Here is a 17,360-nt window from a genome sequence, read left to right as displayed (position 1 = left end):
ACTAATAGGTCTGTTAAAACACAAAAGGGTTTATTATCTTTAAAGGTTGATGTGTCAGGAAAGTGGATCAAGGAAGCCCTAACAGTTGATTCAGGAACTTCAGGTGGGGGAAGGGAGGCAGAGATGAAGTCTGAGTAAAGACCTGCCTTAATTCAAGCTTACAAGGTGCTCTTGATATCTAAAGGGAATAAATGATGACTGACTAGTTTCTTTATATCTAATATTGTCAATTATAGTTAACCCTTCACGAATTTGAACCCCTCTCTAATTACTCTCCTTATTAACTCCACAGACATATAAGGTAAGGGAGGGGAGGTAGGAAATAATATAGGGAAGGAAGATATAAAGGGTTTATCCAAAATAACAATTTCTTAAATAAATATTTCAAAGCTAGGCTAAATTTCAATTCTACAGATAGGTAAGGAGGCAGCTCAGCTGGTCAGACAACCTCCCTCCACAGGAGACCCAAACCAACTGAATTTCTCCCTCAAGATTCCAAACCCCTAACTGATTCCAGAACTCAGGCAAAGCTTGAAAAAACTATCATGACCCCCTCTCTCTGTACCACACCTTCTGGTTGGTCTCCTTGCCTCAATTCTCTATCATTGGTTGTCTATCTTCCTCTCAAATATGAAATATATATTCTTCAACTGCCATCTTGACTATCTCCACTTTTATTAATAAATTCCATTGATGGCCTTCAACCTCCAAGATTAAATACAAAATCCTATGTTTAGTATTCAGACTCTTCATATGTGTGTTTTCTCCTATCCTTCCAATCTTCTTAAATCTTAAAGACCTCCACATACTCTGATCCAGTGACACAGACTTCCTTATTTGTCTTCACACAAGACACTTCATCTCTCCAAAACTGAAATTTTAATTGGCTCTACCTCATACCTACAATTTTATCCCTTATCATTTTTCCCTCCTTGCTTCTTTGACCTCATTTAGATTCCTGAAAAATCCTATTTTCTACAAATTTTGTTTTGATCTATTTAAATTTCAGTGATTTCTTTCTATTGACTATCTCTGATTTATCCTGTTTATATATACTTGTTTGCATGTTGTATTCCCCTTAAGCTATTAGCTCTATGAGAGAAGAAACTGTATTTTATCTTTATTTGTATCCATGATATGTTTCCTGGAAAATATAGACATTTAATAAATGTTCATTTGACTAAAGAAAGGTAGAGAGCAAAATACATAGAAGGATGGCACTCAGCTTTCATTCAAAACACTGTACTACCATTTAGCATCAATAAATCATAGATTTAAAGCCAGGTGGGGTATCAGAGACCATGAAGTACAATTCTTTAATTTACAAATTAAGAAACTGAGGTCCTGAGAAGTTAAGTTCATTGATCAATGTCACACAGATAGCATTTGAGTATATTGGTATAAATTCTAATTCCCTAACAACCACACCACACCATGTCTCAATTACCTATGTGACTTTGGTCAAATCACTTAAACCAGATCTTGGCTTTTTTAATCTGTAATTTCAGAGATTTGAATTTATAGCCTTTAACCTCCTTTTGAGCTCCAAAAGTGTATCCTTTGATTATATGTATGCTATCAAATGTGAGTTTTTTCCCTTATCAGTTTGTATTAAATTGGAGTTTTCTAGAGAATGCAAAAATTTTAAGAATTGACTAAAGTGTGAGAAATCAAAAGTGTTAAAAAACTTAAATACAAAATCATAGATAAATACAATGAGAATAAGAAGAAAGGAAAAGTAAAAATACCTAAATTAATAATATAATGTAATTGTGTCCTCTTTTCTAATAAATGATGTTAGAATAGAACGCCATACTGACTATGAACAGGTACAAAGGATTTCAGTGTTTGTAATCAAGAAGGAAATACCTTCTCATTTGGCTTTTTGACTTGGCAGGGAATACTAGCATTAGAATGTCACCTAGCATTCATCGGTTATGAATGATATTTCAGACAAATTGCCTTAAGGAATAGTTACAGGGCTTTTCGTGTTCTAGTTGTATAGTCTTATTAGTATCATTGGAGAATACCCTACCCCCTAAAGATTTCCTGTTAACAAAAATACTGCACTTTTCCCCATTATACCATGCTCTCCAATATAAAAGACTTTAAGAAATAAAGATAAAATATGGAAAAATCCCATCCCTATTCCCTTAGACTCCATTATAATCACCCTTATGATGAAGCACACCTCATTACAAAAGCCAAATTACTTATCTCCCAAGGGTTATCTTTTAGTCAGGGTGGATTTTACTTATCCTCCAAACAACCAAAAATAATCAAGATGATTGTCTTAGTCTGACAATGTCTGAGCATTTTTGCATAATAGTCAGAAGGTTTCTTTTTTTAAAAAAAATCCAAATAGGCCAAAAAGATGGTTCATAATTGATACTGATTCAAACTGAAGAGGATTAAATGATGCTATATGCATACTTATATAAATTGATTCAAATAACTTAGAATTGGTGTTTGATACCTAAGTTTAAAGATCTCTAATCAACAATATTTGATATTCCAATATCCCAGCACACCAATAAGGAGTTGTAAAATACTTATAAAAGTAAATCTTTCATATTTTTTTCAAATTAACTACTATAGTTCACATTTATATACTATATTAAGTTTTACAAAATGTTTTCCACACAACGCTATGAGGTATAGTAAAAATTTAATTTCTCAATAGGCAACATTTCTTAATTTTAAAATAATTTATTAATTGATAGGTCCAGACATACTTATATTCTCAAAGACCCCAAATCCTCTAGCACATGTCTATATATACCATTTGTGAGCTCATGACATGTCCTCTGGACTTTCCAAGCAATCTCTGATTGATAAATAGCCCCTGATGAAGTAGACTTAGAGACCTCAATTCCTCCCTCATTACTTCAAAAGAGAGATGTGTCCTCATGGGGACCTGGAAGATGCTCTACATTCTTTTATCATTCACCATACTTTAAATGAATCAAAATTTATCATGACTGCTCAGTCCATTCATAATAAGCACATTGATAATAATACTTCTTACAAATGGGGACTCATATGCCTACATTTAATGGTAACACAGAAGAATGTACATAAATTGAATATTTTCTTTTGTAGCAATAATAGAATTTTTACAGGCTGTACTTATGGATAGGTCAATTATTTAACAATGCATCAAATAAGTAATCCAAATAAAATATAAAGCACCTTTCCCAAATATAAGAAAATTATAATAAAATATTGTCCTAATAAAGAAAATGTTTCATAGATAAGGTAGCAAAATGGTCTCATACATATAAATGGACAAATAATAACATAGTAACAAGTCCTCATTATTATCTACTTTCGAATGGAAATAGCTTATAATCTACAAGCATGTAGTTTAGGTAAAACAATAATGCAATTATCCACCATCTTCCATAACTATAAAAAGTTGCCATAGAAAAAAAAGAGGGACAGAAGTTTGACAAAGGGAATGTCATCCCCTAGTCTGATGTCTTCTATAGTCTGATGTTAGCTCCGAATGAGAATCATAGAGATGGTAAAACAGATTAAGAACTAGGTGGGAATATGTTCCCCTCAAGAGGAAATGTCCTAGCAGGGAAATTGAGTCAGGAAAATCCTACTTCAGCCTTTGCTAAAGTCACTCTTATTTTTTTCCCAAGACAGCTCTCCACCTTGGCAATTATATGTATGCCACACCTGAAAAAAGGGCTATTTGTATCTGGAGCCATAGGTTTAACAGCACTCCCTCAATAGTATATCTGGGATCAGACTCAAACAATATAAATTATAATTGTATAACATTTAATCACAAGTAACAGGTTTCAATAATCTATGTTTTGGGGAATATAAATTATCACGGCTCTTAGACATTGTAAACTGATCTTTAGTACAAAACACTAGATATAATTCCACAAACTCAAATTAAAAATCATACTTTAAAATAACCATAATTATTTCTCAACTCATTTAGCAATGTTACAGTTAAAACATATGTATTTTACAGGAACTGATTATTTAAAAATTAAATATACTATATCTCTAATAGTCATTATTCTTAGTACATATGTATGTAAATTTTTCCCTCAGTAAAAGTTTGACATAGGTTTTAGTAAAACAACAAAGACAAATTCTGAAAAGGATAATAATCCCCAGAATTAAAAAGCTCCATTTGGCCAGAGTTGCTACCAGATCAGTTCCCTATAAACAAGAGAGTTTCCATCATATGCCATCAGATGTCACATGTGTCTCTCTTGCAATTTGCTAAGTGTCATTCATAATTCTTTGGAGCTCATAGATATTTGTAACAATTTCCCATGACCTATTTATGTAAGAGCAACAAGATTGATTAATAAGAGCAGAGGCTCCCCCTGACACAGTGGTATGCAAGTCCAAAGCTAAGTGGTTTTGTATGGGTTGTTTTTGCTAAAGAGTCAATATCTTCCTAGATGAAGGAGATAGCTTTAGAAGTTCAGGAAATGGCTTGGACTATCTCCTGAGACAATTTCTCAACCTCAGCAAAGATGTTCCTAATTGAATCTATTACCACCATCATCCCCAAAGTGGGTACAGCAGCCCAGAAAAATCTGTATACTGAAGAGGAAGTGGCATTAAATTAGGTCTATGTCTCTTGGTCAGCATGTGCCACCACATACCCAGATTCCTAGCCAACTTTTCTCCACCCAGTTTATAAAATGATCATATACGGACACTAGTGGGTTACAAAGGCAAAGTCACAAGACCCATACCATCATTGGGAAAATGAAGAAATAGATGAGGAGTTTCAGAGGTCTGCCCTGGCGTCATCAAACCACTTGAGAAGTCTTTCTGTATCTGTGATGAGGAAATAGTTGCAAACTGTTATATAACTAGGGTGACTCATCCTTTATCCTAGAGAGGTACTTCTTATCACAGACAAATGCTGTTGTAAGGAATGGAATAATGAGGTTATACTTTCAATATGTTCCATATATCTGTTACCCAATAATCTCTTATCTCTCTTAATATACAAGTTAAAGATGGGTAAATGGTCAATGAGTGGAAAGGGGAAACCCCAAAACTGAAAGTTACCTTCACATAGTGCATATATTAAAATTAAATGAGATTTGAGAATCTGTAAATCTCTCCAAAGCCAACAAGTTGTGAACCAGCAGATGGGTTCTACCTGTCACAAATCATCATGCTATGGTAGAGTGTGCAATTTTTATTCATGAACCTTAATGATAGCATTATTCTTGGTCCAGTCATCAGAAAAGGGAATAAAAGAAGAAAATATAATATGTAATAATGCTGAGAATAAAACGACAAATTAATATAGTATCTTAAAAAGAGGAAACAAAATTAGGCTACTTATTGACCTTTTATGAAACTCCTCTTGAGTTTTGTCTGAAGGGAACTTGTCTTCAAGGAATTCACAGACTAATCCTTATGCTAGACTGAACAATAAGCCATCAAGCACCCATTAAGCACCCTGAATAGGAATTAAAGAGATATTCAAGTCTTACTACCCTTTTGCCTCTTCCAGGGAGTTCAGCCCCTGGATAGAATCATCCTTCCTTAGTCTCCATGTAAGATAATCGTCTGTCCTTCTTTTCCTATATTCCCTAACATTATAAATCCCTAATCACAAGAATAATTTTTAAAAAATTATACAGTGAAAGTTACAATATAGAGTTACTCAGGGTCAATAGATGACTTGGTTTTATATGACAGCAATAAATCCAGAAATCCTTTCTCCCAATTTTGATAATAATTGGAGTAATCACCAACACTTAGAAAGATCCTTACTAAGCATGCTGAATCCTATTGATTTGCTAAAAGTTTATATATATACAATTAACCTTGAAAAACACAAAACCACTAAAGTAGTTTAAAAGGACAAGACTAGGGGGCAGCTGTTTAGCACAGTGGATTGAGAGCTAGATATAGAGACAGGAGGTCCTAGGTTCAAATCTTGCCCCAGACACTTCTTAGCTTTGTAACCCTGGGCAAGTCACCAGCCATTTCCTAGCACTTACCGCTCTTCTGCCTTGGTACCAATACATAGTATTGATTCTAAAGTGAAAGGTAAGGGTTTTAAAAAAAAAAAAAGAATAAATTTTTAATCATCGCAAGAGAGACATAGTTCTTATAGTCACCACACAATCATGCACACACACAACACCAATACCATTGTGTAAAGCAAAATATCTCAGGTATGAGCATACAGGTTTCCCTCCAGATACCCCGAACTCCAGAAGTGTTCTAGGTTAAAGGGGAAATAAGAAATCCCTTTCTAGGAGCATCCACCCTCCTGCTTTGGGTTTTCTCCTAGATCTTCAATTAACATAGACATCTATTGACCAGTTCCACTCTCATTAGCACTGGGTGGTACCTCATCTAATCATCCTTTGGATTTCCCAGATCATCCCTTACACCCCAACCTCAATGAATTACCTCATTCCTGATTCACCCCAAACCCCCTTCTTTATTCTGTAACCTCTATTGTCAAAACACATAAAACTCTCAAACCTCATCTCCTTGGGGAGACAGTGTTCCTCCTCTACACTTTCTCCCAGTGTTTCAACATGACTTCTAAACTAATAAATTTCTCTTTTTATTTTTAAGCTAAGTTTTGGAGTCTTGCATGCAGCAAAGAGTAACCTGTCCCAAAGCTGGAGTTTGATCTCAAAGCTCTTCCATAATACCTCCATCTTATGGTACCTCAATGGTGTGATGAAGTCACAGAGTACTGTCATATCTAACAGTCTGCCAGATGCTGGAGTCCCCTGGGGTCCTAGATACACTTTGGATAATAAAGGAAAGAAAGAAAAATGATTGGCTTATGTGGAGACAAAGGAAGGCTGGTAGAGATCTTGGATACTATGGGAGATAACTCTAAGACAAAAGAGTACTTAAGAAAAGACTATATCTATGACTCTTACCTAGGCTGAGATCATTGGGTACTTGAAGACTTATTATTCAGTCTAGGACAAAACCTACTAATCCTATCTAGGGTGATTCAGGGGTGCCCAAGGGTTTCATGAAACATAGTAGTCAATATCTTATGTCCTGGATATAGATCATGGAGTGAGAAGTCCAAGGGTCTTGCCTGTCCCATAGCTCCAGAATTCTGAAGTTGACATAATCTGACATGTAATTCCTGTTTGTAGGAAGCAACAGAGGTATCTCCTCCTACTAATGCTGTAAGGAAATGGCTTGACCTTTGTAGAGGGATTTCCAAAAAGAATTTCAAAAAGTGATACATTTAGACCCAGTCCACCTTCTCCACCAGGTCTTTTGCACAAGTGCAATAGGGCTTGCAGGTAATCTCAGGTTACTTTAAATGAATCAAAGTTCAACATAGAGGCTGAAACCACTGTTTATCTTTCAAATGGGTCAGGGTTCATCATGGCCAATTAGCCCTGTCTATAGTCCGTTCATCATTTTATCTTTGACAAAAGAAGGAAGCTCCCAACCTAGTTTGATAGCCTATTGCAGGCTGGTTGGAACATGAGAGCCTCAAGTTTCAGGAAGCTTAAAGAGGAAATGATTTAAAAGTAATATCCCAATTCAATATTAATTTTTAACAGGTAGACAGTTATAATACCTTTATAATACTTTACCTATTTAGAGATAAATTTGGAGAGATAAAATGGCACAAATAATGACACATTAAGTAGAAGAGAAAAGTTTTGATCTAAGATTTTATGATTCCAAATTCAGTGAATATTATAAAATTCTACATTTCCCTATATACTTTATTCAATGTGTTAGGCTGCTTCTAAAAAAATTCCTACCTTTTTGCCACCACTACCACCAGCCCTCAAAACATTCTGCCAATTGCTAATGTTTATATGGTGTTTCAACATTTGCAAAGTGATTTATGTGCATTAAAGCACCTCCTAGGCCTTTTCAAGAGGAGCCCAAATTATAACTTCATCAATTAAAGGAGCCTCTTCTGGTAACCTTCTGAAGAGGGAGAGCTTGGAAGTAAAACCCTGGGCTCCTGATGGGTACCCTTGTCCGGAATGATGGACTATGAAAATTAGATTAAAAAATAAAAGAGAAATTTATTAAATAGAATGTGAGTTGAAAAGCCAGGAGACAGTAGATACAGCTTCCCAGAGGAGATGGGCTCTTATTCTCTTTAGACAACAAGGGTTACTTAACAGGAGAATAGGAGATAGGATAATGTTATAAAATATACAGAAGTGGAGTGATGTTTGTCATTTGACTAGGGATGGAGTGATATTTTGTGTCTTGAAGACATGAGGGGGTGACCAGAATAGTTCAGAGAACTATTAGATGTCTGAGATATAATCTGGTGCTCGTCAGAGAAGAACTGAGAAACGTATAGCTGTGTTCATCACAAAATCTAGGGGAGAATCTAAGATGAATGCTTCTCTGATGGGTCTTTCAGTATCATGGGTCTCTGATGCTCAGGGTCACCTTTTCCCCAGCACTAGAAGAATGCAAGGAAGGAAAGGAATTTCCTGCATCCCTTCTGACCTGGAATACTTCTGGAGTTTGGGGTGTCCAGAGGAAAGCCTGGGTCCCATCACCACTCCTAGATATCTAGAACTCAAACTTCCAGCCATCCCACCTATGCCAAACATAATCACAGAGCCATAAATAAGTGTAAAAGAAACTTTGTGTAAGGAAAAAAATTACAAATAACTTTATGATTTATTCACTAAGTCCATAGAAAAACATGGTAGCAGCATTGATTTTTTCCAATGGCCAGTAATAAGAAGGGGCTTTGTTTCTCAAATATATAGAGAAGTAAGTCAAATTTTTAAAAATACAAAGCATTCCCCAATTGACAAATGGTCAAAGGATATGAAAAGGCAATTCTCAGATAAAGGAATTAAAACTATGTTTGGTCATATTAAAAAAATGTTACAAATTAGTATAAACTAGAGAAATGCACATAAAAACAACTCTGTGGTACGACCTCACACTTATGAGACTGGCTAATATGACCGAAAAAAGGATAATGATAAATGTTTCTGGAGACAATAGGAAAATTGGGGCACTAATACATGGTTGTTGGATCTGTGAGGAGATATAACAATTCTGGAGAGCAGTTTGGAACCATGCCCAAAGAGCTATAAAACCGCATTTCCTTTGATCCAGCAATACCACTACTGGGTCTGTATCTAAAGAGATCAAAGACAGGGGGGAAAGACCTACTTGTACAAAAATATCTATAGCAGCTCTTTTTTTGATGTCAAAGTACTAGAAACTGAAGGGATGCCCATCAATTAGGAATGGCAGAACAAATTTGGCATATGATTGTAATGGAATGCTGTTGTGCCATAAGAAATGACAAACAAGATAATCACCAAAAGAAACCCAAAAAAATCTAGAAAGATTTCTATGAAGTGATGAAAAATGAAGTGAGCAGAAACAGAAGTTGTAGCCAGTAACAGCAATAAATATGATATTCCATTGTGAATGACAATTATCAGCAATGCAAGGATTCAGGACAGGGATTGTGATGAAAAAAGATTGCCCACTACAATAGAAGGAATGGATGGAGTACAAATGCAGATTGAAGTATGGCATTTTTCATTTTATTTTCTCCACATATTTTTTCTCTGGTATAAGTAATATGTCTTCTTTCACATGATTAATATGGAAATATAAATTGTATAATAACACATGTACAACCTGCCATCTTGAGGAGGATGAGGAGAGAGAATATGAATTGCAAAATGCCAGGAAACAATTACTCAAGTGTGTATCCACATATAATCTGGAAAAATATTTAAACAATTTTAAAAATATATAAGACAGAATTGCAATGCTATAGAAAGGAAACTTGATTTGGATTTAGAAGATACATATTTAAATGTCAACTAGCTATTTACTCCTTCCTCTAGGACTCAGTTTCCTTATCTATAAAATGAAGACTTTTAACAAAATGATTGTCAACAATCCTTGAAACTATAAATCTTATATATTTATAGTGATCTGTCTAAATATCACAGTTGATACTTGAAATGAACTTGATCCTTGTGGTTCTAATTCTTTGCCATTGTTAAGATGAACAACCACAATGAAAGAGGGTAATTATTTTCAGGATTAGAAATCCTGAGTGGACTAAGTGGGGTCAGGGAAGGGAGAAAATGCCTTTGGAAATCCTTTTCTACAGAGAAAAGAACTGGTACAGCTGTTAGGAGTCCAGATATTAACAACAGGTTATACAAGCTGGGAGTGAAAATAAAATAAGCTAAAATTATCCTCTAATAAGTGGTAATCAGCCAAGAAAGTAGGACTAAACTCAAGCTAAAGGTTATTAAGCTAAAAAAATCAAATGAGATAATTGATTTCATTATCATTATAATGCCTTCTGGTTGGCACAACAGCTATAGCACCAGTCCTTGAATCAAGAAATCTCAACTTTGTGGGTTCAAATCTGGCCTATTAGTTATGTGTCTCTGAGCAAGACATCTAACCCTATTTGCCTCAGTGGCCTCATCTGGAGAAGGAAATAGGAAACCGCTTTAGTATCTCTGCCAAGAAAACCCAAAATAGGGTCCTGAAGAGACAGACATGTCTGAAATATAACTTAAGAAAAACAAGATTATATCCCTTCTATTAGAATGTACGTTTTTAGAGGAAAGAGAATGTCATTTTTGTCTTTGTATCCCAACCACCTTACCTAATTCCTGGAACTTGAGAAACAATAATGTTTACAAATTGATTATAATGGATGAATGTGTTATTACTCTTATCTATATTCAAATCCAAGCCTGACAGTTCTTAATTGAGCCAACTGATTTTTGATGCTGTAACCCTTAGCTTTCCTTATCTTCTTTCAAAAAAAGTATAGAACATGCCTCTTTCCTGCATATTTTCTGATTTCAACTTTCCCTTTAAAAATTGTGATAATCATGATAGAGAATACTAAAATGAAATTTAAATAAGGAAATAGGCTTTTAAAATAAACCTGAGTTAAGAAATACATGCCACATTTTAACACCTAGTATGACAAGGAGAGAAATCAATACCAGAACAAATTTGCTATTTCTCCTAACTAATTGTATTTTTATAAGCTATTTGGCATATGTGACTATGTTTATTTATAAACAGCGGAAAAACACCTACCTTATTGATTGCTGGTAGTGATTGTTGGACATATGAGTGGAGTATAATTACTGTATCTGTAAAATGAATCAAAATTTATTGAAAGGGAATTAATCTATCCTTAGAACTCAATGTCTTAGCTTTGGTGCATTCATCAGGGTGTATCACATGGCAAGTTTCCTTTGTACCAAACATGAAGACTGGTAACACTTATCTTGTTTCTTGTCTTTTGATGTCTTTCATGAGGAAAGCCCGATTTCTTGAATATGAGCAAGACTTCCCTTAAGACTCGTATCTGAATTTTTTAATTTAAAAATTTTAATTTAAATTTAATTTTAAAAGAATATAATAATGTTCTTTATTATATATGAATAAAAAGAAATAAAAATAATTTAAAAAGAAAAAAGAGGAAAATTATTCTGATGGAAGACTAATCAGCTTTGTTTTAAGAGTAAATTAATTGTCTTGAACAAAAAAAAAAGTATTCACAATTGGTTGAGAGTTTATATTCTATAATCTTGGATAAGGAAATTCATCCCTTACAAGGAGGAGTCAAAATTATATTCTGAAAATACAAGCCTACCTATATAAGTGTTCTGTTTAAGAATCTCATCTCCGTGATAAAATACAAACTCTTCTATTTTACACTTATTGACATTCACAATCTACCAATCTTTCCACACTGATTTAACATACTCTGTGTCCTAGTTGAGCTGACTAATGTGCTACTCTATGAGACTTTCCATGCCAGGTCTCTTTGCCTAGACTGTTCCCTATGTATGAAATATTCTCCCTTTAAACTTTTATCTCCAAAAGTCTGCAACTCCCTTTCAACTCTAACTGAAATATTACCTCCTCCATGAAGCAATTCATGATTCACCTAGATTTATAATCTTCTATCCCTGAAAATTGGATTTATTTGTACTTTGTATGTCAAGAGGCAAGTTGGCAAAGTGGATGGAGAGGTAGCTTTGTAACCAGCAAAATCTATGTTTAAACATACCTGTGGTGTCCTCCCAGCCAGCTATGAAGGAGGAGAGACCTCCTCAGCAATGGAGGTGGACCCTGGGCTTAGCCAGGCAGCTCCAGAAAAGAGAGTAACAGAGAAAATCCCAACTGGACCACACCTTGGGCTCCAAACATCTTATAGACAGCATGGCAACTTCATCAGAATTTTACTGATTGTAAAGAACATGCGTCAGAAGAAATGAGATGGAGCCCTGTACATCTTTACAGAAAGGATAACTTGGGCACCTAGAGTCAAAGACAGCCTTATAATTATCCATATGTATGCAGACATTAAATATCAGAAAATCAGTACTGAAGGAAAAGCTAAACTCCAGCTTCAGCTGGTGCTACATGCAGAAGACATAAACAACTTCTATTTTTCCAATGGAAACAAAGTTGAGAAAGATAGTCCTCAGCAGTTGCTACCCAAATTCAAGAGGAAAGCCCATACAGAACTGGAAGAGAACAAAGAATTCTGCAAGAAGATCCTGTTTTCTTTCACCTTTAGAAAGACCTGGTGGTGAGTCAACTGATCAGTGCTGAGGAATTCTTGGCCGATTGTTTAAGCATGGATACTGTGGATAGCCCTGTTGGATCTGATCACAAAGAGGATGTGGGAATTTCTACAGCATTTCTGGCTGATGTTCGGCCTCAGACAGATGGCTGTAATGGCCTAAAGTATAATTTAACTTCTGGTATCATTGAGTCCATATTAGGACCTACCCAGCAATAAAAATGAAATGTGCAGAAAACATTCCACATAACATGACAGAAAAAGAATTCTGGACAATATTTTTTCAACCTCATTATTTTCATATGGATCAGCTTAACCCAGGGTCGAAAGATCTCTTTGCAAAAATGCCCAAATGGCTGAAGAGGGTTTTAAAAAATGGCATCTCTAGCAATGAAAAACCCACCATTAGATTTGACAGCCCTGGAGGATGAATCATTAGATGAGGGCTATGGTGTTTCCCTTGTGCTCTTCAAAATCCATAAAGCAGAATAGCAATGTTTCCATTACCAAGAGATTTAACTTGGTCCTGGCAATGGGCCTCAAGAAACAAGAGTACAAAATGATCCCATAGTGAGGATAACAGCATAGATTGGAGCTCTCAGGATTCAGACTTCTTTCAGTCACCAATCAAAAGAGTGAAATTATAAGGATCCATTGAATATGAAGACTTCAGGGGAAAATAACAATATAAAAACTATTGCACCAAGGCTGAAGAAGTTAGATAATAGTTAACAAGACCCAACTCCAGTTCAGTCCCTCTAGTATGCAATCCAGGATATTATTGGTTCTTTTCAGAGCACTAAGCAAGAAATGGAAACTCGTATATCCAAACTAACTCAGTTTCTTTCAAGAGGCACTATAAATAGTACTATCACAGCCCTACCCTCTAGAGAAGTACTTATTCAGGGAAGATCACTTATGCACGGAGGACATAAACAAGATGACACCAAATGACATTCAATCAGAAAGAACTTAAACATTTGTATGTGGCTTTGGGGAAGCTGCTGAGATAATTTTTTCCCCACTTAACACACCATTCCTAGATGAAAAAGTAGTAAGAAAGAAGAGTAATTTGAAATGATTCCAAGCTACCAAGCTCTGCCTATTCCAAGAAAAAGTTTAGAGAGAGTATTTAAGCACAAATTTGTTAAATGACATAGAAGAGATGCTGCAGATGGCCTACAATAAACTCTACACATGGTTGAAGGAGACATGAAGTAGCCCTGGCCATAGGAGCATTTGGTCCATGTACAAACACACTCTGAGCATCACCTAGGTGATGCTGCAAGGACAACAGCAACTACTGGACTTGGGAACTGACACTTTTGAACTTACACCTTATGGAATGAAAGGAGCTTTAACTAAACTTAAAAACTGGGGAGTAAATTGAGGCAAGACCAAAACAAGCTGAATATTTAAAGGATGGTGTTTACTTCATTTACTTGGGAACTGTTTTTGATTTGCCTTAAGAACTACTTTCAGAAATAAAAACTAACTTTAAAAAGGTGAATTGAAAAAAGTCTGACTTTTTTGTCTAATATTTTTTTAAAGCATATGGTACAGGTTAGAAATTAAATGGTTTTTTTCCTTCACTAGATCTTCATGTTTTACTGGATTCTGTTTGTGCTTTACTGAAACAGGTTGCAAAAGGGATATTCTAAATAAAGCAGAGAGAAACTCATTTTAACTCATCAGGAGATAGTGGTGTGCCAGAGGTATCTTCTGTTCCATTTCATATGGAAATGAGAAGCAATAGAATTGGACTGAGTTTTTATTTGTGGTTTGGGGTCCTGGAATGACACAAGGTGAACAGTTTACAGAAAGTCTTGAATTTTTTATGCAAAACTTTTTCCAAGAGACAATGAAGCTGAATGCACACATGCACTGCTGAGATTTTTTTTTTTAAGATGGCATGTACTTTGGGAAACAGACTGCTTTTTTTTAAAGCTTAAAGATCTTACCAGTAAAAAGAACTATAAAAAACATTTACTTATTTTCACCTTTCAAAGAGAAATGATATGTTTCTCAAGTGTTTTTTTTTCTAGTCTTTAACTGACTCTTAAATTATTTTTGGCAAGTACATATTCATTGCATGGAATGGAAAGTGTATTAATGCAAAAAGAAATTAAATATGATATTGTAATTGGACTCTGTGCCTTATTTTGTTGCTAACAAAATTGACTCACTGTGTATCTAAGGCTGAATTGTCTTGTATTAAAAAATTATACAAAAAAGTAAGCCCATTTCATGCAAAAAAATACACACTTTTTGACATTGGATATAGGACCTCAGGCAGATCACTTACCCCGTGTGTTATATGCAGTGCTCTAAGATTATAAATTTCAAGCGTAACAATGGGGGTCACTGACTTAGTTGATCAATTATTCTACCCATTTAAAAGTGATAAGATGCTACACTTTGATAACCAGGTGAGCACATTTCTTAATCAAAGACTTTAGACAAGATTCAAAAAGGATTTGACTAATTTGTATGTCTTTTAAAAAATTTATGTATTTTAGATTAATTTCAGAAAGTTTTTTACCAATTTAGATCATTAAAAGGCACTCTAGGAGATGGCGGCAGAGTAAGGAGCAGTTGCTCGATCTCTCCTAACCAAAGCATACAGGACTCCTCAAGGGGACATAAAATGAATCCAGATAAATGAAGGAACGCCACAACAGGGCGCAGCATTGAAGATACACGGAATTGGGGCATTTCCACACTATAAAGGGGTGAAACGGCTCTCACTAAAACGGGAGAGAAAGAAGCCCATCCACCCCCCCCACACACCACTCACAACACCAAGGCCAATGCACAAGAGTGAAAACAGGATTGGGGCAACCAGTAAATCATTAGCAGCCCCAGGGCTTGTACCTGAGAGCTTCAAGAAGTGGGACCCTAAGTGGCTGGGGGGCACGCATGGACTTTCTCGAGCATCTAAATGGGTGAAAACATTGCCCTAGATGAGGACAAAGATCTCGAGCCCAGACTTGGACCTCCAGTGGGGACCCAGTGCAGAAGGGAGTGCATCTGTGGAAGCAGCCCCTGAGACTGCTGAAGGAGCCTCGGGCAGAGGGACAGTCCTGGGACTACCAGGAGGCTTAACCCCAAGGACAAGGAGACTGGGGCCCTAGGGAGCATAGAAAGCACAGGCAGACCCTAAGTGTGAAGACAAAGCTGAAAAGGGGCGGGGCTAACAATGGCAAGCCGAGAACCCCAGAAGAAAAAAGATTATCAAGAAAAACTCTGGAACACTTGACAACTTTTACACAGAGAAAATTCAGACAACAGAGGACGACAAACAAGTATCAAAACCTTCCCCAAAAAATGAAAACTGGTCACAAGCTATTGAAGAGTTCAAAAATGAGATGTTGATGAAGATGGAAGAGATCTGGCAAGAAAATAAAAGTTTAAAAGGCAGAATTTCACAATTGGAAAGTGAGGCAAGTCAACTGAAGACCAGAAATGACCAGATTGAAAAGGAAAACAAGTCCCTAAAGGCTAGAATTGAGCAATTAGAAGTTAATGATCTCTCAAGACAACAAGAACAAATAAAACAAAGTCAAAAGACTGATAAAATAGAAGGAAACATGAAATATCTCAATGAGAAAGTGACAGACCAAGAAAACCGGTCTAGAAGAGACAATTTGAGAATCATTGGTCTTCCAGAAAAAGCAGAAATTAATAGAAACTTGGACTCCATAGTTAAAGAAATTATTCAGCAAAATTGCTCTGAAGTCCTACAAAAAGAGGGAAATATAGACATTGAAAGGATCCCTAGATCACCCTTTAACCTGGACCCAGAAAAGTCAACACCTAGGAATATAATAACCAAATTCAAGAGCTTTCATTATTTCGCCCAATTATATGGCAACAAATATAACAATTTAGGAGATACAGATGAATATTTACAAAAATATAAATTGCCTAGATTAAGAGCAGAAGAAATAGAATACCTAAATAATCTCATATTAGAAATAGAAATTGAACAAGCCATCAAAGAACTCCCTAAGAAAAAATCACTAGGACCTGATGGATTCACAAGTGAATTCTATCAGACATTCAAAGAGCAACTAATCCCAATACTTTACAAATTATTTGATATGATAAGCAAAGAAGGAATCCTACCAAATTCCTTTTATGACACAAATATGGTACTGATCCCAAAGCCAGGTAGACCAAAAACAAAGAAAGAAAACTAGAGACCAATCTCCCTAATGAACATAGATGCAAAAATCTTAAATAGAATATTAGCAAAGAGACTCCAGCAAGTAATTAAGAAGATCATCCACCATGATCAGGTGGGATTTATACTAGGAATGCGAGGATGGTTCAACATTAGGAAAACCATCCACATAATTGACCATATCAACAATCTAACAAACAAAAATCACATGATTATCTCAATAGATGCTGAAAAAGCCTTTGACAAAATACAGCATCCATTCCTATTGAAAACATTGAAAAGTATAGGAATAGAAGGACCCTTCCTAAAAATAATAAACAATATATACCTAAAACCATCAACAAGCATCATATGCAATGGGGATAAATTCCTTCCCAATAAGATCAGGAGTGAAACAAGGATGCCCATTATCACCTCTATTATTCAACATAGTACTAGAAACACTAGCAATAGCAATTAGAGAATAAAAAGAAATTAAAGGTATCAAAATAGGCAAGGAGGAGACTAAGCTATCACTCTTTGCAGATGATATGATGGCCTACTTAAAAAATCCTAGAGAATCAACTAAGAAGCTTGTAGAAATAATCAACA

At 35.5% G+C, this 17,360-nt stretch overlaps 1 pseudogene; it reads left to right on the top strand.

Moving 5' to 3' along the window:
* Nucleotides 1-17,360, top strand: part of LOC123241847 — a 30,859-nt pseudogene that overhangs the window by 8,818 nt on the left and 4,681 nt on the right.

The sequence above is a fragment of the Gracilinanus agilis genome, chromosome 3, assembly GCF_016433145.1.
Source record: "Gracilinanus agilis isolate LMUSP501 chromosome 3, AgileGrace, whole genome shotgun sequence".
In the NCBI taxonomy this organism is placed as follows: Eukaryota; Metazoa; Chordata; class Mammalia; order Didelphimorphia; family Didelphidae; genus Gracilinanus; species Gracilinanus agilis.
The sequence above is the reverse complement of the archived record's forward strand: the minus strand, read 5'-3'. Positions and strand labels throughout refer to the sequence as shown.